The 21,197-nt window shown below is 49.5% G+C and overlaps 1 protein-coding gene across 2 annotated transcripts in view; it reads right to left on the bottom strand.

Annotated features, from left to right (window-relative positions):
• The window catches only part of LOC133342023 (homeobox protein Meis3-like), a 173,360-nt gene that overhangs the window by 67,835 nt on the left and 84,328 nt on the right, over window positions 1–21,197 (bottom strand). The window lies entirely within an intron of this gene.

The following is a 21,197-nucleotide window of genomic DNA, read 5'->3' on the forward strand; positions in this document are numbered from 1 at the left end:
ATTTATAATAATGAAAAACAACCAGAAGCAGGTGTACATAAGAAGGCCACGACTAGACGTATCTCTAACTGTGTCAGCCCCTGGACATGTCAGTGGTGTATAGTGGCTTGCTGACTCAGTGGTATTTCAGATATGTTGAGAAATGTGCCAATAGTAGGAGGCAAATGGAAATAAATTTCACTCTGATGATGAGTAAAACAAATATACATGTAGTATTGCACTTGCTTAGTCAGCCAACAAGTTCCAGTTTCACCCAACTCAATGCAATCAAACAAAACAGAAAATTACGTCAAATATATATTTTTTTACAATAACATCCACTTCTTCAAGCGGTGATTTACGTCTTCATGCAATGGTTCTGCAAGGCATTGAAAAAAACTAAGCGAAGCGTATGGCCCCAAGTAGCTCAAGGCCCCCCCCCTCCCCTGATTCAGTTGAGCAGCCAAAGTCGCTCAACTTGATCATTGCCCCTTGCAACTACGTTGGCCACATCCGAGCGTGAGTGGTTGTGCACCGAGGAAACTTAAATTGTAACGACCAATCGCGTGACGAAAGACGCCGCCGCCGCCACACGTGTCGCCGAGCAGATCGACGCTCTCTACTGTGAACAACCAGTTGCGCAACTGCCTCGCAACCGGTTGCAGAGACGTCCACACACGAGCGATTCACAGCTGCGTTGCGACTTACGCACACGCCTCGCCGGTGTGCCGACCGGCGCTCGGGATGCTGGCTACGAAACCAGGTTCAAACGTAGCCCAACGCTGGCTACTAAACCAGGCTCAAACGTAGCCCAATGCTGGATACTAAACCAGGCTCAAACGTAGCCCAATGCTGGCGGCGTAGAGTCCACGCACAAACATCCTCCGAACGCGCGTGGTTCTTCTTGTCGGAGTGTTTATTGGCCGTGTAAAAAAAGCCCTCGCTGTAACAAGTAGGCCTTAAGCCAATTCTCTGCAAAAAAGGGGGTTATTTTTCAACTAAAGCAGGAATGCCGGCTTTAATAAGGCCTATCTGTATTTTAACCGTGCAACCATTATGCCATTAGGTCGGCTCTCGCTGCTGTGCACCGTAGCGCCGGGGCGAAATTAATTGAAGAAATCTCACAGCAATGAAGTGACCCCACTGTGGCTCACACGTTTGGGCGGGCGGTCCATCTCCAGCCTGCTCAATACTTGTAAATAATGACCCAGTGCTCATATACGTTTTGGGGGTTTTTTGGGGGAGGTTGAGAGGGGGAGGGGGAGGAATTCTGAATTACAAGTGTTTTTTCTTCTCCGAAAACCACTGAGCAAAACAGCCCCGGCATCATATCAACAGCCACGCACACCAGCGACATCTCCTCGCCATTCATCACTTAACCGATTTCTCCCGAATTGATCTTGCTTACATCATTACCTTTGCTGTTCATTCACTTAATGGTAACAATTAAATGCAGCCTCCATTCATTTTAATTCTTCTTTCAAACGTTCTCACAGCTGGCGGCGTTAACGGCTTGTTCGCAATTCCTGGCATGGCAACGTGCGTGAATGGTACTCGTCAACGTGTTCCACTACTTTCCCTATTCAGGATCACCCTTGACACGCTGGACACAAAATGACATCGTTCATTAACGCAACACGGTAATTAAATTCGATACCCCAGCGATGGAGCAGTTATTACCCTAACTGGAGACAAATTGACCACGCCAGCAAAATGCCTCTCGTGTTTCATAGCAAAGCTGCCACTCGGCTACATCAGAATCAGAATCAGAAAGGGTTTATTCGCCATGAAAGTTCGCACAGACAAGGAATTTACTTTGGCAGGAAGGTGCATACATTCAATATATAGGAATCTTAAATCTTAAATAAGTGGTGTACAAGTCTAACTATACTAAAGGTACAAAGTCTAACTAATACTAAGGAACTAAAGTATGTAATAATTGAATAAAAAAAAAATTCATATACAATAGCTATAATATGCAATATAAAATTACAAAAATACAAATAGTTTAACACAGTGCAAATATGGCAGGGTGTCATTGTGCAGATATTGTGTTAAAGTCAGTTTGAGTGTCAAAGTCAGTTTGAGCCCCTGGCCTTGTTGAAGAGACCAGCAGCGGATGGGAAGAAACTGTTTTTGCAATCACAAAAGGCCGACCCGACCTCATGGAAAACTCGGACCGGTTCAGATACCACTGAACCGGTCCGAGTTTTCCCAGCCACAACCGTCTTCAGGTGAAAAAGAAGAAGACGGTTGCTTGCAATAGATCACGATCGAAACGTCGTGATCGATTATTTTTTCTACCTACGTGACTTTACCGAAAGAACCAAAGAGTATGGATTCCTGCAGTCACGAAAGCTTCAAATCAAGATTAGTCTGGACAATGTTTTCCGAAAAATTATTTCGCCACACCGCATTCGTTAATTCTCGTTTCATCCTCGCGACACCACACTTTGCCCTCACAGGTTTATAGGGCACATGACGGATCGGCGTACGTCGTACTCCGCAGTGGTAGCGCCGCATGCAGGTAATCCCTGCACCAGCGCTGCCCCCGGCAGACCTTCCGGAAAATATCGAGAGTGAGAAATGAAGGTCAATGTCCAGCGGCCGTTGGCTCGCGCACTGCGATTGTGATGGTGCACCTCCGTGAAACGTCAATCTGCGACGCTGACACCCTCCAGTAATGTGTTTTTTTTAATCCTTCTTCAAATTCTTCTTCCAGATAACCAATACAGAAGAAGACAACCTGATGATGCAGGCAGTGATGAGAAGGAAACTGGCACTTCTCGATTTAAAGCTTTCGTGACTGCAGGGATTCATCTTCTTGGTTCTTTCGGTAAAGTTACGTGACTTTACCGAAAGAACCAAGAAGATGAAACTGGCACTGTTTGGACACACGTGTAGGATGGACAAGAACAGGAAAATGTAAAGTGTGTTGTTTCGGAAAAATGGAAGGAACCGGAAAGAAAGGAAGACATAACAGAGAACGGCCTGACGACGACGACATAAGAAAAGATCGGTGCCAGAAAGAAGTGGCCACTACTTGAGCATATTGGCACAAGACAAGAGGAGAGTGAAAACAAATGTAGAAATGTGCAGTGGACACCTACGGGCTCTCTGCGCATGGATCATGATGATGATGACTACATTGGAGGAATCGAGATTGAAATCTGTTATTATATGCAGGAATCGATCCTGGTGAGAAAGGATCAGAATGTATATTTATACTGGGAGAAATACGATGAGCTATGAAGCTCACAGATGTAACAGATTCTGGGACACACGGCAGTAAAACCTTGCACACACATGTGGTTGCGTGCGTTAAGAGCCGATAAAGTTGTTGTTCCTGCCAGTTTGCATTTGTAAATTCATTCCAGTCGTCCCACAACGCTCAACATTACGGGGGGGGGGCTTTAACCTCACAGATTTCCCTTAACGCTACGACATCGAAAAAAATTCGGGAGAATTCTTTCAACGACGGGCGCTTTATTTTTGGGGGAGGGGGGGGCCCGCAACCGCCGATCGCCAAACCTCCTCCCAACTCGTGGAGGCCGGGTGAGGATCGATCCATCAACGGTGGCGTTATTGTATTTTAATCTGTTTTCCTATTGGGGGGGGGGGGGGGCGGCGGAAGGGGACGTGTGACAAGAGCGCAAGAATAAATTGGCTAGATTCATACGAAGACAATGAGGCATATAATGGTCTGCTTGAGTCCAGGTGAAAAACACACGCGCGCGCTCTATTGTGGCGCACACTCAATGCTCACCGTTCACTTACACCCATATCTACCCAACAGAGACGATGGGCAGCTCACCAGAATTGATATGAACTAGCCTGACTCTGCTGATGAGACGAAAACATGTCGAAATTTCGATTTAAAGCTTTCGTGACTGCAGGGATTCATCTTCTTGGTTCTTTCGGTAAAGTCACGTAGAAGGGAAATAATAAAATAATAAAAATAAAACATAATAAAATAATTCTCACAGCCCATTCAGACGCTGTCTTTCCGACAGACCTGTTCTTCACCTGAGGACGGCTGCTTGCGTTGTGGCCGAAACGTCGTGAGAATTATTTAATTGGTTTATTTTTTATTTTTTTATTATTTCCCTTCTACGTGACTTTACCGAAAGAACCAAGAAGAACATGTCGAAACCTGTCCAGCTTTTGCTTGTTGTTAAAATGAACGCCGATGGAATTATGCGCTCCCAGAAGGCCCTGTGGCCAACGTAACGTGCGCAAATAAAAACCTCCTCTTCTTTTTTGTTAAAGTAGACAGACGGATATGTGGAGGTGTATTGTTTACGTGAGACTGCTTGTTCAAATCATCATCAGGGTTTCACCCAGCCCATCATCATTAGTGACCCTCAAGCAAGAGTAAAAAAGTACCACAAAGGGATGGCCATAGCACTCTGTGGGACTATAGAAGTGGATGTTCTATCATCTGTTCCCTGCCGTAGGAATGTGACATTTGCATCATTTGCTGCTCAGCACCACAGAATGTTTGCTTGAGCATGGGACCACTTTGATTGACAGTCTTATTTAAAAAAAAATCCATTTAACTTGTTTGAATAAGACACATGCCGTTATTAGCACCGTATTGAGTGTATTATTTTTTTTATTATTATTGTTTGGCTGGCTTTCTACGGGTAATCCATGCAGCTGCTCATTCGCATGCCCGTGCCAGTTCGTCACTCACCCAACGGCCCCCCACAATTCAATACCGTCCGCACTGCGGTGGATACTGACGCACCGAGAAAATGAATTTTCAACCTTGGTTTAAACGTGCATAGCTCCGGCGGCTTCCTAATATCGGCAGGAAGAGCGTTCCTCCAGGTGGCCGCGTAAGCGCGTCCGAAAGCGCCACGCGATGCGGTGACCGTCTTTGTTCGATGGCGAGCCAAAAGCCGCCGCTGCGATGGTGACCGGAGTGCACGTGACGGTTTATGCTCCTTGACGAGAGATCAGCGAGGGATTGTGGTTAATTGGTGGCCAGCGCTTTGCACGACAACGGACGGCACGGCAGAAGCTCAACGTACGTACGATGCACCTCTGACCAGCACGGTTGGCTACGTACGGTGGTGCGAAAGAACTTCACCATACACAAACGCATACGATACACCACCAATTAGCACAGTTGGCCATGTACGGAGGTGCGAAAGAAGTTCAACATACCTACAAACATAACAAACTCTGTGCAGTCTAATGCAATAAAGTTCAACACAATAATGGTACCGGATCACAGTACAAGTACATTTCTGCGAACCAGACACAGATTCCAATTCCGTCGGGGCACAAAGACGACGAACGTCTCGATCGTCGACCCCGACCGGATTGGTCCGTGGAGCCACGCGAAGGCCCAGCAGAGCACCGGGCCGATCGTCGACGTCATCCTCGAACCCGAGGCATGGGAACGGGAGACCCCGGGGGCGGTGGGGGGCAAAAAGGGCATTTTAAGCCCTGCTTGGACTGTTTTGTTCGAAAAATTGTTGCTGTAATCTCGGTGATGTAAGTGTATATGATAACAAATAGCATTTTTTTGTTACATCGAATCATTTTGATGGAGGTTTCCACTTAGGGGCCATCCCTTTAGTATGTACGCAGGGAGGGGGGGTTAACCCAAATGCGTACGCTTGCGTATGGGGGGTCTACTACAATATGCGTACGCATAGGAAACGGGGGGGGGGGGTGAAGCCTCGATAATAATTTTTGGCCTTCAAATGAGTTAGTCCACCGCAGGACTATCTATCTGTTTGCTGAAACACGTTAATATTACTAATCCTTGATCGTTTCTGCGTGGATTAAATATCGGCCGTTCTATAGGATTCGAGGGGGGGGGGTGCGTCAAGCGTACATAAGCAGGTAGTGGGGAGGGGGGTAAAAAGTCCGCGTGCGTACAGGGAAGGGGAGAGGGGTCAGGTTTTGACAAATTTTTGCGGACCTACTCAATGGATGGGCCCCTTAGTGGCTTGGTGGTAATTACCCGCCACCCCCACCACCCCCGCTCGCGCACGGCCATGAGGCATTCTGACCTCGAGGAGTCCCTGGGCGGCCCTGACGAGAGGGCACAGCGGCGGTGTACACCGAGGCCCGGTGCTCACATCGATTAAACTATTTTTTTTCAGCAGGTAAGGCCCACTGAGCTATGAAAGCTCTTTTTTTTCAGAAGCAACCTGGCCAGCACAATTGATATCTCAACGAAGTAGCTCATCACGTGGATATGTCTAGCGGCCAAACAGTCTGAACGCGTGGTGCCGATTCTAAATGTGGAGGGAAAGAGAAAATCCACGCGACCACAAGGCGAGAGAGAGACACGCAAACTTCAAATATACAGCAGGCGTTAGGGTCGGGAACGAACCCACGACCTCCTGCATACCAGGCGAGATAGTTAACATCTCCTAGCCACCGTGATGATGATGAGAGAGAGATAAACAAACTCTAAATATACAGCAGGCGTCAGGGTCGGGAACGAACCCACGACCTCCTGCATACCAGGCGAGGTAGTTAACATCTCATAGATACCGTGATGATGATGAGAGAGAGATACACAAACTCCAAATATACAGCAGGCGTCAGGGTCGGGAACGAACCCACGACCTCCTGCATACCAGGCGAGGTAGTTAACATCTCATAGCCACCGTGATGATGATGAAAGAAAGAGATACACGAACTCCAAATATACAACAGGCGTCAGGGTCGGGTTAGAACCCACGACCTCCTGCTCGGGAATGAACCCACGACCTCTTGCATACCAGGCGAGGTAGTTAACATCTCCTAGCCACCATGATGTTGATGAGAGAGAGACGCGCAAACTCCAAATATACAGCAGGCGTCAGGGTCGGGAACGAACCCACGACCTCCTGCATACCAGGCGAGGTAGTTAACATCTCATAGCCACCGTGATGATGATGAAAGAAAGAGATACACGAACTCCAAATATACAACAGGCGTCAGGGTCGGGAATGAACCCACGACCTCCTGTACACCAGGCGAGGCAGTTAACATCTCCGAGCCACCATGATGATGATGAGAGAGAGAGACGCGCAAACTCCAAATACACAGCAGGCGTCAGGGTCGAAAACGAACCCACGACCTCCTGCACACCAGGCGAGGTAGTTAACATCTCGCCGCCGCCTCGTTTGACGATAAAGAAACGCGCGGCTCATCCTGGAAGGGAACCGCGGCGTCGTCACTTCTCACACCCAAGCGCGGGCCACTCTCCCCGCGGGGGTCCATCGATTATGTGCTCGCTCTCTCTCGATCTTACGGCCGCTGCTACGTAATGACCATCGCTAAACCCGCCGTCAACGCCAAGCCACACCTTTGATCTTTAATCCGTCCGGCGGAGCGCTGCCGCAGCTCACTTCAAAACCAATATCACGCACGTCCCCCCCCCCGCCCTTCACTTCTCCACACAGAGCGTAATCCATAAAACGGCGGGGGGTTGCCTCCGAGGGGTTTTTGTCTGTATGAACATTTCTCGTCGTGGCAGTCTGCAAACAGCCCAGATCATTATTGTGCTTTAATCCCGTCAATCTAAATTTCACCAGCCACCGCGGCAGACGTACATCCAAGACGAGTTAACCCCTCGGCGGTAACCCACGACGGACGGACGGCTTTTGCTCCAGGGACGCTGCAAGGAAGAGGAATTGCTGGAATGTTTCCGGTAAAACAAAAGTATAGAAATATACACAAGGCGTTCGCACAACCCAGAAAACGGCTGTTGCACGACGATTTCTTCCTCAGGCGCCCGGACTCAAAGGTCAGCGAATCGCGGCGGAGGGCACAGAGAATTTGCGACGATTCTGAAATTAGCCGGCACAATAACAGTAAAACATTCGAAATCCTCATTAGCTCCAGCATGATGACATAGTTTATTAAAAGTGCGCTTCGCCTTTATTAAAACTTCGCGGGTTCTTTACGACCTGCGCGACCGCGTGCTCGTTTTTCAAACGAGCAAGCCTGCCTCCAGCGCCACCCTGACTGCGACCGCGGAGATTGCGCTCGCTTGAGACCCCAAGGTCCGGTGGGCAAGTGGGGACAATGACAAGAGGGCCCTGCCCCGATAAACACTTGGCCTACGTCCTCTCGAAACCACCCCGTGGCTATCGCCGATTGTCGCCCCCAAATGGGTTAATGTCCGAGCAGTGTTTGGCAGAGAGTCCGCGGGATTAATTGCGGGCAGGACCCGCCAATGTTCAGTGCGTTTAACGCGTTTCGTATTGCGTGGCGGGCGCGCGCAAACCCGTTCGAGCCGTAATATCAGACGCGAGCCAGAGCGAAAAGTGGCACTCGAGTTTGGAGAAGGGAGTTCTCGTCGCATCGAGAGGTGAACCGAGACGGCCGTGCCGCCACCATCGTCACGCGCGCTGCCACTCACCGCGACGTTACGTAAACACAGTCTGTCCTCGCATGGCGCAGTCAGTGGTAGTTGCGTTACTGAAGGACACCAAGTCATGGAGAGATCGCGTAGTTATTAACAAACATTGATTTAATGTGAATCAAGGGGTTAGGGGTAGTCGAGTTTAGAAAACGTCGCTGACATTTTTCATGATAATTTGTTGTGTTATTGATTTTTACGTGTTCTTTTATAATTATTACAAAGCGAGATAAATATCAGTCCACGATAACACGTGAGATACGTACGCATCCCGGAGCATCCAGCAGCATCCCGCCTTGTGTGTGTGATGCTACGCCGAGGCAGCCGCCCGACTGTTTATTCATGCTCGCGCGATGTAGTTCTGTTCACTCAATCGCGCTATGTATCCAATTCGCATCCGCGCTGTAAAAAAAAAAGTGTTCCCTAATACATTCAATTGCGTTCTATCAAATTCGCGTCATGAGAACGCGATGATTCATGGGATGGCTGGAAGGTGAATCTCGTTCCACTTCCAGTGTCTATGAACAATTTCGTGTGCAGATATGAAACCCATTTGTGTTTGTATAACAAGCGCCACATTCCAGGTGTTCTAGCATTTAAAGAGTTTGTATCCAATGATTAAGAATCCTCCAATGGAATAAATGTTTTTAAAATAATGTATGAAGAGTAACGGAGTGGCAGCCAAGGATTCAGAATCATCATCTTGAATGAAAGTGGAGGAATCTGATGAGCTACAAAGCTCTTTTACACAGATGGTCAAGTAGGGGTGGGTCAGAACGTTACAACAACAAACCAATACAAAAACACGATAGGATTTCAAAGTACTGTCTAGGACTGTTACGCATTTCAGAGCACGTCCACCAAGGAGATGGAGCGATAAATGCTTAAAAGCTCATGTGCAGGTGCTTATTGTATCGCAGAATCATGAGGGACGGTGGTGGCCTTGGGGTGAGGCTTCATCCAGCAGTGGATTGACCATGGGCGTGGCGATGATGAAAAACTTCAAAACAATCCGCGAAAATGAGCCGCGCTCGGACACCGTAAACATCGCGAGACGGATCATGAATCTTGACGGCCCTGCTCCCGCCGATTATACAACACACGCTGAAGTGGACATTCATTTTAATTATCATCTAAATGTCAAACATCATTGCTTTGCGCCAGTTTTTTCTCGGCTCTGTGTGTGTGTGTGTGCGCGCGCGCCGAAGTATATCTCCCAGCTCGCAAGCCAAGCGCAAAGAATAACGGACCCCCGCCGCTTGATATGCTAACCCGTCCAACGACAGCCCGAAATTAAACCACGTGATGACTTTATGTTTAGGCTAAGGGTTAATGTCCGTGTGCTGGGGTTAGCATTAGGTTAGTAAACCCATTTAGAATAAGCGTTTGGGTTCAGTGTGGAGGGGGGGGGGGTTGCTCGCCGTACCCAATGAAAGAGAATGGGTGTTGGGGGGGGGGGGCGTACGGACCGCAACATCGCAAAAAAGCAGCCACTTGTCTTCTTGGTTCTTTTGGTAGAAGGGAAGTAATAAAATAATAATAATATGTTTTTTAAAATTATTTTATTACTTCCCTTCTACGTGACTTTACCGAAAGAACCAAGAAGATGAATCCCTGCAGTCACGAAAGCTTTAAATCGAAAAGCAGCCACTTGGTTAAGCGTGAATATTTCCGGCATCAGAATGCAGCCGCAGGCGGTGTATCCCTTTTCAAACGAGCAACAGAGTGACAGCCATCTGTCCCCGCCACTGGAGGCCCTTGAAGCCTGCGAGAGGTGCCAGACTCTGGCTCGAGAGGAGAAGGCAGCGCGGCAAGTGGACTTATCTGTACGGGGGATGTAGCGTTGGCCCTTGTGTGCGGTTTCCCCCTACACGTGTGACAAGCACTCGTCATTAATTGGGTGGAAGAAAAAAAACATCTAAAAATGAAAACCCAATCAATGTAGGCAGGAACCTCCTGAAATAGAGTCCTTGGGTCTCGAGTGTGGATTTCCTGGATAGCTAATTAATTAATAACTGGATAAACAAACTGGTTTAGCAATTCAAAGACACACCAACCCATTCTTACAATTCTATGTCGCAGCACAACGCTTTCTCGGGTACAGAACGTGAAACTGAACTCTCGTGATTCAGGGTCGCGATTCCACTCAAGAATCGATGGCTCTTAAACATTGTGATGCACCGTGGCACCTGCCGTGGGTGCAGAGATTGTTGTACGCAGATGACATACAGCATGTACGCGAACTTGAAAACATCGATGATTAAGCAGTGCGGTTGGACGCATGTGCCCGCTCAGCTTAAGACATTTTACGAATCAATGACTCGGTGCATCGTTCAACCGCTAATGTAGTTTAACAATTCAGACTGACTGACTTTACCTGCTTACCTGCTGTTAAAAAAAAAACACATTTAAAACTCAATATGATTTCCCTACTCAAACGAGCATTGAGTGGTGAAAATTCCACATTCCCACGGCGGGAAAAATGGAGTCTATCCACAGGACAACGCCCTGTTGACTTAACCCCCCACAAAGTGGTCCTCGTTTTAGCGACCCCGCAAGGATGATTGGCCAAGCAAACCGAGAGGATATGAGCTCGCAAGCCGCTCACTCTCTCGCCGAGCCATTCGGCCAGGTTTTAATGAAGCCAGCAGCCCGACAATCGGGCGCTTGAGTATCTCGCATACGCAAAACACTTTTGTTTTTTAAATGGGGCTATAAATTGAATGAAAATATATGCAAGCGCGGCATATGGTTTTTAATTCTATTTTATTGTCGTTGAAAGTGTAAGCGGGGGTGGGTTATTTGTATTTTTCTCCAACGCCGATTCTTTACAATGTTTACAAGGAGAGCCCCGCAATGAAATTAAAAGTCTCGCGAAAATGCAAACACCCAAACATTTTTTACGGACAACATTACGCATAAGCACCGTGCATGCCCTTATTTCGCAGCCGGTGCCTTATTAACCCCCTGGAAATTAAAGCAGTAAACATCGGGGCTCGCGAGCACTGCCAACGGCGGCGCGAGAGGCGCGGACATTAGCGAATATTTTCACGCGAACGCTTCGGTCGTGACGCGCGCTCACGAGGACGCTTTATACCGAGAGGCGCAAAAATGTGCGGCATCAAAAAAAAAAACCTCTCCCCGTCCAGGCGCGAGCACCTTTGTCGTGCCATTCTTTGTAACTGGTCCTGCCCCATCGGCCATCGCCTCCCCCCTGCAATCCATCCTGGCAAGGCGCGCTAACTTTTCATTCTGGAAATATGTGCCGTTTTCAATTTACATTTGCTCCTTTGTCTGAAGAATCCATCCATCCCTCCACGCTGCTTTGTGCGTTCTTCAGTTTTTGTTCCGTTTTTTTGTGTTAATGACCTCGTTTCTGAACTAGAAACGCGGCAATAAAATCTCTCTTCTTTTCCGCACAGACACCGACGCACACACACACACGCAAAAAAGACAAAGATCCCCCGTATAGCCTTAACAGACTGTTGGGGCAAGTGCTGTTAGCGAGTCGCACCTATGAAGGCCGGCACGGCACACGAGGGGGTGGGTGGCCAGCACCACGCCCAGCCGCCTTTATCTTCCTAGTGGCGATGTTTTTACGCACCGCACCAGGTACCCATTTGAGGCCGAGTCTACCTATGGGAGGCCCAGGACCGGTTCAGACAATCGTCACTGATGTTGGCTGTGAGCGGGAAACAAACCAGGCTCTCCAGATCCATACCGCACACACACCACTGCCACACACACACACACAAAACACCACCGCCACACACACACACAAAACACCACTACTGCCACACACACACACAAAACACCACCCGCAACACACACACACAGCACTACGATGTGGCTAGGCGCCAAATTAATTCCCGAAACAGCATCGCAGCGATAAACTAAGCACCGTGTCCAACAAATCTAGGCCCCATCTCTGGGCGATCCACCATCTCTATCTAACTAATGTCGCCACCGTACGCCCAGGCAACTGTAAAAACAAAACAAAAAATTTGCACTCGAAGGCATCACAACCAAACAAAGAACACGATCCAATAAACAAGTGAATCAACTATGAAACACGCGCATCCTCCTCCCCACAGACACCCTCCGCCCCCTCGTGTCTGTTTCATTAAATAAAATCTTTAATTAGGGTCTCTCCTCCCACGTACGTTCAGAGATTTCAAATCACTTAAACCTATTGTTCCCAATGCTCTCATACCGCATTATGATGCATTATCTGCTCTTACAAGTCTATGCCCCACAAGCCTATCGGAGGTTACATTCACAACGCCGTGCAGCCTCAACAGACTGTTGGGGAACATTGCTGTTAGCGAGCACAGCGCCCGACCACCTTTGTCTCCCCAGTGCCGACGTTTCATACATCACACCAGGTACTCGTTTTGAGGCCGAGTCGACCTAGGGGAGAAGGACCAGGGCCGGTTCAGGCAATCGCCACCGGTGTTGGGCGTGAGCGGGAATCGAACTCGGGTCGCCGGGTTCGTAGCGCGGCGTAGCGCTAACCGCTGCACCACCGCTCCCCACGATGTCCATCAAGGGTTGGAACGGAGACGATCACCGTCGCCTCGCGGAACCAGCGACCCGAGTTCAGTTCCCGGACGCGGCCAACATCAGCGGCGAGTGATACGCAGGCCGCTGCTGGGATCAGCTTCACCAACCCACGCGGGTGAGCGTGGCGAAGTACGGCCAAGACGATCACCGTGGCCGAAGCGGCCGTGGGGAGGAACAGCAGATTGACCAACGAGTTGACAGCTCGTGAACATCACACCCGTGGATGTCTATTAGTGAAGAGGAGACTTGAGATGGTGCAAGAAGGGGTCTTTCTTCTCGAGGCAACTCGCACCGTGCTTCCACCCACCATCGAAAACCAACCGACCTCGAACCCACCAAATCATCTCTCTTATTTTGCCCGTCTCCCGCCCGTTTTAAACACTCATTCCCTTAATTCTAGATTTGAAGCTTTCGTGACTGCAAGGATTCATATTCTTAGGTTTTTTCGGTAAAGTCACGTAGGTAAAAAATTTAAAGTAATAAAAGTAAAATAAAATAAAAATCACGACGTTTCGGAGGCAACACAAGCTTCCGTCTTCAGGTGGAACCGTCACAGCACGATAGCTGTATCAAGTACTTGATACAGTATCAAGTTGTGTGGCGTTTGTGTGCAGTATCAAGTACTTGATACAGCTGTCGTGGCTGTGACGGTTCCACCTGAAGACGGAAGCTTGTGTTGCCTCCGAAACGTCGTGATTTTTATTTTATTTTACTTTTATTAATTTAAATTTAATTTTTTACCTACGTGACTTTACCGAAAAACCTAAGAATACTCATTCCCTTCTCGGGCTTACTACTAATCCTCCTGGGGGCCAATCTGTTCAGTGTCCTCCCCTCAGCAATCGGATTGGGTGGCGTACACGGCAGCGCCACCGTGACCCCTAACCCGCGCTCCCGCGACCCTTAACCCGTGGTTGTGTGGCGTTTGTGTGCGAGGATGTCCCGAACATCCTCGACATATGTACGCTGAACTTCTTTCGCACCGTGCGTAGCCAACCGTGCTCATCGGAGGTGCGGGGGAAGGACAACAAACTAAACACAAAAATCAGTTCGAAAATAAATGAATTTTAAATCTAGATCTAAAAGTGCACAGCTCCAGTTGCTTCGTAATATCGAGAGAGCGTTCCAGACGGCCGCGGAAGCGCAACCAAAAGCGCGCGACTCGGTGCCCGTCTTTGTTCGATGGCCAGCCAAAAAGCCGCTGCTGCCGCTGCGAGGGTGAGCCGAGTTTGCGTGATGCTCTCCTTGGCAAGATCCCCAAGGTATCGTTGGTTCATTTGTGGCAAGCACTTTTGTGTGTGTAGCGTACGGTGCGCAACAGAAGTTCAACCTACGTGCATACCAGGCACCTCCGATTAGCAGGGTTGGTTGCGTAGGGTGCGAAAGCAGTTGAACGTCTGTACGACACGTTACATCTCCGCAGAGCGTCTGCGAAGATGCTAGCGCTGGGACCAAGGGTGCAAAGCGTGTGCTGTGACGTTCAGGGCGCGAATTAAACGCTTTTACTTGGGGTTTATTTTTTTATTTTAAGCTCGTTTCACGTAAAAACGCTTTTTTTTCGCAGACGTAAGAAGATGAAAGGAGCGACGATTCACTCAGGATGTGCGGGAATGCTGCTCTGCGGCACGACCCTCTGGGCCAAATTTCGCACGTTAATTACCGTTCCCACCGCACGGAGCCACACGCAACGCAGACGGACGCACGCACCAACAACAGCCGCAATTCGCCCCTAAGCGACGGCGACGTCACCGCAGCGCTTGTGCCAGGCTAGGTGCACTTTGAAGCCGTCGCGTGAAGTGTCGGAGGCTCGCTGCTGGCAAGAGGTCACGGGGACTGACCCAGGTGCACCGCCTGTGCTCTCCTACTGCGCGAAATCGCTGAGTTTTATCCGCCTGGCGTGCCACTCGTTGTTTCGAGCATCGCTCCCTTCATTGCTGAAGGGCGACTGCCTCCAAATGCCCAGTCGTGTCCTCTAAGAGCCTCCGCATCAACGGCTGATCTTGACACCACGGGTATCGGTCATTGCCGTAGTGTAGCAGTTAGTGCGCTGCACTATAAACCCGGCGGCACGAGTTTGATTCCCACTTACGGCCAAACCAGTGACGATTATCTGAATCGGTCCTGGGCCTCCCCCCTACGTCAACTCAGCCTCAAATGAGTACCTCGGTGCGGTGTGTAAACTATGCTACGAGGGAGACGAAGGCGGCCGGCCGTGGTGCTGGCCACCCACCCCCTTGTGTGCCGTGCCGGCCTTCATAGGTGCTCGCTAAAGGCACTTGCCCCAACAGTTTGTTAAGACTATACGGGGGATCTTTGTCTTTGCCAGTCGCTCCACACATACACATGACAGACGTGTGTGATGGCTCCCCTTGTTCAATTGAGGAGCCTCGCCTTCAGATGCCACGTGTTCCCTTCTTTCTTTCCCTGTAGGCATCAGGACACTGGTTTTAATTCGGCCCGCGGAAGCGGATATCACAGATCCCTTCCAGTGACATCTGGTCCACAAAGTAGAGGTCAGCTCGTTGCCACCCGCTTTGCGTATGACAGCAATGTTCGTCGCACGACATTTCATTCCCAGAGCTATTGGGAGGAGCTGCCAAGCTCACCAATGTTCTCCGGTTGAGCATCCGAGAAATGCCACTTCACAATCGCACCGCCCGACATCATCGATTCACATCCACACGGGAGGTCTACCTCCAACGTCGGTGAAGTCACTTAAATGCCGCTTCATTAACTAAGCCTCATACACTCGGAGCGCTGTGCCGCAATGGATGCGAGCTGCAATCGGCAGCAGGATACGATGATGAGCGACAATAAGGAATGCACACACGGCAGCTCTGACAAATCCCACCACCCCCCGCTTCCCCCGATCGCTCGTACCCCTCCGGCTAACGTCTTGAGAGAGCGTGCGTGTTTATCTAACACCCAAGGGCTGTGTGCACCTTCCTCCGCAGGGCGGGCAGCCGGCAACGCGCCCTCCCCGTGTGTGGGTGGCACGCGGGCATTGTGGAATATCTTAGTGGCAGGCACTACGTCAATGGCCTCCCAACGAATGTAAACAGAATTGACGAGATCCAGATGAATGGATCCCTCTGTAGGACGTGCAATGTTCCACCGAGCTGATGTCTATTATTATTAATAGAGCCGTGTTTTTGTCTTCATTTCGGCCTTCATTGCCTTGTTTTTGAAAAGAAAAATTCCTTCCTGGCTTTCACATTGGGTGAGCGTTGCACGTGACAAGGGTTGTGGATGGGGAGCGGTGGTGTAGCGGTTAGCGCTACGCTGCGCTACGAACCTGGCGACCCGGGTTTCATTCCCGCTCACGGCCAACACCCAGTGACGATTATCTGAACCCATCCTGGGCCTCCCCTAGGTCGACCCAGCCTCAAATGAGTACCTTGTGCGGTGTGTAAACATCACTACTAGGGAGACAAAGGCGGCCGGGCGTGGTGTTGGCCACCCACCCCCTCATGTGCCATGCCGTGCCGGCCTTCATAGGTGCTTGCTAACAACACTTGCCCCAACAGCCTGTTAAGTCTATGCGGGGGATCTTTGTCTTTGGACCCCCTCCACCCCCACCCCCCCGTGAAATCTGAGAACTCCGTCCTCATTTCACGAATCCTTCCTGAAGGATTTCGGTTATCCCAAATGTCAGAATTCCTTCCCGAATTTAGACAAGCAATGGGATGACGACGCGGCGGCGTAAGGGTGCGCTACAACAGGGGGCTTGCGATGCAGAGGCCGGCCAGCTCGAATCGAGCTCCCAGCCCAGCAGTTGAAGCAACGGCGTAAACTCACCCACTGACACACCCAGCCACTCACAGAGCCATTCACTCACTCACCCACCGACTCCCTTCACCCCCTAAACCAGGGGCGGGGAACCTTTCTTCTGCCAAGGGCCATTTGGATATTTATAACATCATTCGCGGGACATACAACATTATCAACTTAGAAAATTAGCCTGTTATATTTGGTCAAACATTTAATTAACTCACCCCTAATGTGATGGTTGGAACTGCTTCTCTTTCGTGAGGCGTGTGATGTTAGCTGGCATTGATGATGTTGCTGCTACTCGCAACTGCTTTTCCCTGTTTGCTCCTAGATTTATTGAATTTCGAGTCCTGCCTGCGGTTGCCTTGGCAGGGCCAGACCAAATGATTTCGCGGGTCTTGTACGGCCCGTGGGCCGGACGTTCCCCACCCCTGGTATAAACAATGGGGTACAAATCACAGTTGGATTGACCGGCAGATCCACGTGTGGCAGGTGGGGTAAAGTGTGGGTACTCCAAACCTCTCCCAAGACATCAGGCCGGTGGTGGCAAAGTGGGCCACACACAAATACAGAGGAGCCCTCTAGAGCTCACGTTAGTGGAGGCACCTTCTACCAGCAGTGGCGTGAGCGGGACAATTGCAGGGCTGCGCTTTGTGCCTTTCCATTTTAACGTATATATATATTTTCCAATGTAACACTTGAGGCACACACCACAGCACGATTGGTAGACGCACAGAGCTCAAGTACATTTATCCCCCCCACCCCCCCACTACGCTGGGAGAAATGCACGTGAATGATGACACCTCTGTTGATGACAATCCAATTCACAATTATCCCCGGAACGGCCTGGCCGACTTTCTCAACTCGGAGCTCGGCCGAGGGGATGTTCTTGCCGGTTCCGTGGCGCGAGCAAGTAAAGCGGAGCGCCCGGAGCAAGCTCCCCCTGAACAGGTACGAGAGCGCGACGCCGTCTCTCTTGGGATCGCGAGCTTCACAAATATCTGTGGGGGACGCAGCGCCGGATTACCCTCGTAGCAAAAGTAGCTACATAGGCTACGGGCCCCGCACTTTCAAGGGCCTCGCGCTAAATGCTTTCAAGCTATAAATTCTGGTTCAGTGATTTCTGCACTTGCTCTATTACTATAGCACTATACTGCCTTTTATGAACGACTGGGTGTTTAAGGTTAGCGGTTTGTCGTATTATCTGGCTGTATAGCAAATGAAAAAATACAATTACTTTACTGTAAAAAATGTGTGTTTTAATATTTACGTGTTTTTTTTTATTCAGGGTTCCTTTATAACATCATGCTACAGGCCCCAGCACTAGTTTCATCCGGCACTGGAGGGACCCCACCGTGCCCCCCCCCACCTCCAACATCTGCATCAGAAAGGCCTTCACACCGCCAGCTTGCACCGCCTGCGATCGAATCAGCCGCAATGAGATCTAGGGTGGTGGTTTGTACGTTGAACTTCTTTCACGCCGTACGTTGGACAACTGCGTTAATCCAACGGGTGACAGGGTGTTACGGGCTGCGCAGTAGGGGGGGGGGGGGCTACGTGCCGGACAATAGACGGCAGAGCACGTCGTCATCTACTGCTGGACAGTACTTCTACGCCGACATCATTGTCCGTGCGTCTCGCCTTCACCAACCCGGGCTGCTCCAGCGTGAAGTGTGGCCAGGAAAAACCCAGCACGATGGCGCGGGGGAGGCCCCTCATCCAGCGGCGGACTGACGAAGAGGGTGCACACTCTGCGGCCGGCTTGCCAGGGCGCTCTTAGTCAACGCGGTGCTTGGTAAAGGGGAGTTATGATTTCACGTTGTGCGCCACTTTGTTGTGTACAGGGTTCCCTCGTTGTTCGTGAGGGATACGGTCCGCAGACGCTCGTGAATAGCAAATTTCTCAGATAACGATGTCGGCCTAATGAATGGCCTTAAAACTAAATACGTAAATAAGCTATTAAATACACGAGTATTATACTAACATGAACAAAAAAACTCGCAGATCAAAGCAAATATTAAATATGAAAGTATCTCATCACATTTTCTCCCCATCACTTTCTCTCTCAATCTCGATGCAGTCGTTGGAGAGTTCCAGATGCGGTTCGTGGTTAGCAACTATCGCGAATAACGAGGGCGCACTGTACCGTGTAGTATTGTCACCGCGACCCCGACGCTCCCGCAAGCACGTTCACATTTCTCCTGCACGGTGCGCGTGCCGCAGCCTGCTCACGCAGCTTAAGAACCAGAGGTTGCAACCGGGTACCCGATACCCGTACCCTACCCGATACCCAGCTACCCGTACCCGGCCGGGTACGGGTAGACCGTGAGTCACTGGTGAGTCACTGGTGAGTAATCGTTTGTCACTCATTTCCCAACGCCTTGTCTCTTCTCACAATTCAAGTTCCTAGAATCAACCCACCCGCGCCTGCAACATGGCTTCATCCCAGAGGTCACAATCAGGTACCCGATACCCATACCCTACCCGTACCCGGCCGGGTACGGGTAGGGTATGGGTACGGCCGGGTACGGGTACCCGTTTGCGACCCTGGTGCGGCCGGGTACGGGTACGGGTAAGGAATCAAATGGCGACGAAGAAGTTTGCGGGACAGAGACACGGCGCTATTCCCCCAGGGGGATTTCTGTCCCTTGCTTTGCTCAAACCTGAGCTCGTTCGTTCAAAAACAGGGAGCGCGTGTAGAGGCTTGGGAGACTTGCGAGATTTCTCAATGGGACCGTGTAAATATTTATACTTTTTGTGACATTGAATTGTACATCATCCAAAGTTCAACACCGAGCCAAAACGTGATCCAAAGCATGCAGCAGCAGCAGCGCCAAAACAAAGTTAAGATGTTCTATCTGCCCTTGTTAGGTTAGGTATATAGTTTGGATTGCCGCGATGTAAATTTGTCACAATATGTCACAAATAATCACGTTCACAGTTGACACCAACAGCAACTTATGGCTTTATACCGCGCCAAATAACGTGACAAACGACTCGGAGCGCATGTCGCCGTGTCGGTTTCCCGTAACTTTGCCATCGCCATTCACAACGCGATTGTATTTTGTTTGCGCTTTGCTGTGAAAATCCAGGCTGCTTAAAGAGAGTTCTTCAACCGCAGTTTGTTTGAAAGAGGCCTCCTGCCTCAAGTCGCCCCATCACTGTAACTGTGCAACGCGACAGTGTTTGTGCCGCACATGCTTCGTCTGCGAGACTGAATGTAACGAATGAAATGACATCAACTCTGAAATGTTTTGTTTTATAACCATCACGCCGTCCATTACTGCATTTTACAAAGTGCTGTACGTACTAATTTACCGGGTATAGTATTAGATATTTATTTAGAAACGAACTATTATGCTCGTCTATTAAATAAAATGTCTTAAAAAAGAGCATCCATAATAATGACAATGGTTTAAATAGTGGACGACATGATTAGTGGACGACATGATCAAGCATCGCACGCTTTCAGGTGCGCTTCTGCAGCCGTCGTAACGCTCTTCCCTCCGATATTAGGAAGCCACCGGAGCTATGGACGTCTAAGTCTAGATTAAAAACTAATTTCTTTAGAACTGCTTTTTGTGGTTAGTTTGTTGTCCTTACCCCGAGTAGCATGGTTGGCTACGCACGGTGTGAAAGGAGTTCAACGCATATCTTATATCGTCATATCGTGGCAACTCTAGTAGGTTGGGAGACGTTGCGAGTTTCAATTGCTGTATTAAACGTAGGTGACATTGGCCATTTCCAGGACGCATCGCTAGAAGGGATTACGAACGAAGGGTCAAGGACAATAACGGAGTGGCAGCCAAGGCACGGAACACGTACCGGGAGAGTACATCCATGAAGGAGATGCAGTGACAAAATATGTTAATGAATGGTTGCGCCGCAAGATGACAAGGTGGATGAGGCTTTGGGGAGGCCTTCATTCACCAGTGGATCGATCATGGCTGATGATGATGGTACATATGCAACAGACATTATGTTGTGTTCACGACCGAACAAAGAACTCAAACTGGCCGGGTGGCTCAGAGGTCAGAGCTCCAAGCCACTGAGATCCTAAGTGTGAATCTGCGAAACCACTCGAGATTAAAAACCTGGGTTTAAAGTGAAGCAGCATCTTGATGGGCTCAGCCCAGTCACCAATGGCTGAATTAAAAACAAATAAAACACACTTGATCAAATTTCAACGACGATAAGTAAAACAAAATATTTCGCGACTGCCATGCAAAAGATGTTTCTGTGTCGCCACGTGTTCGGGTAAAGGAGGTTTATGTACGTTGGTAGAACCTGGTTCTACGGGAGTCATTGCCAGCGTCTACAGCTTGGCCCTGTGGACGCTGGCAACGATGACCAAATAACGGAGTGTCATCTATAATGTTTTTTTTTAGGGTGAGATTGCACATATAAACGTGTCATTGAACCCGCCACCACCTGACATAGCCAATAAGTAAGGTTTGTAACGTAAAATAAAACATGCCAATTAGTTACGAGTTCAGCACACCCATGT

This window comes from Lethenteron reissneri, chromosome 13, assembly GCF_015708825.2.
Source record: "Lethenteron reissneri isolate LAM-NWPU_2019-01 chromosome 13, ASM1570882v1, whole genome shotgun sequence".
Classification (NCBI taxonomy): Eukaryota; Metazoa; Chordata; class Hyperoartia; order Petromyzontiformes; family Petromyzontidae; genus Lethenteron; species Lethenteron reissneri.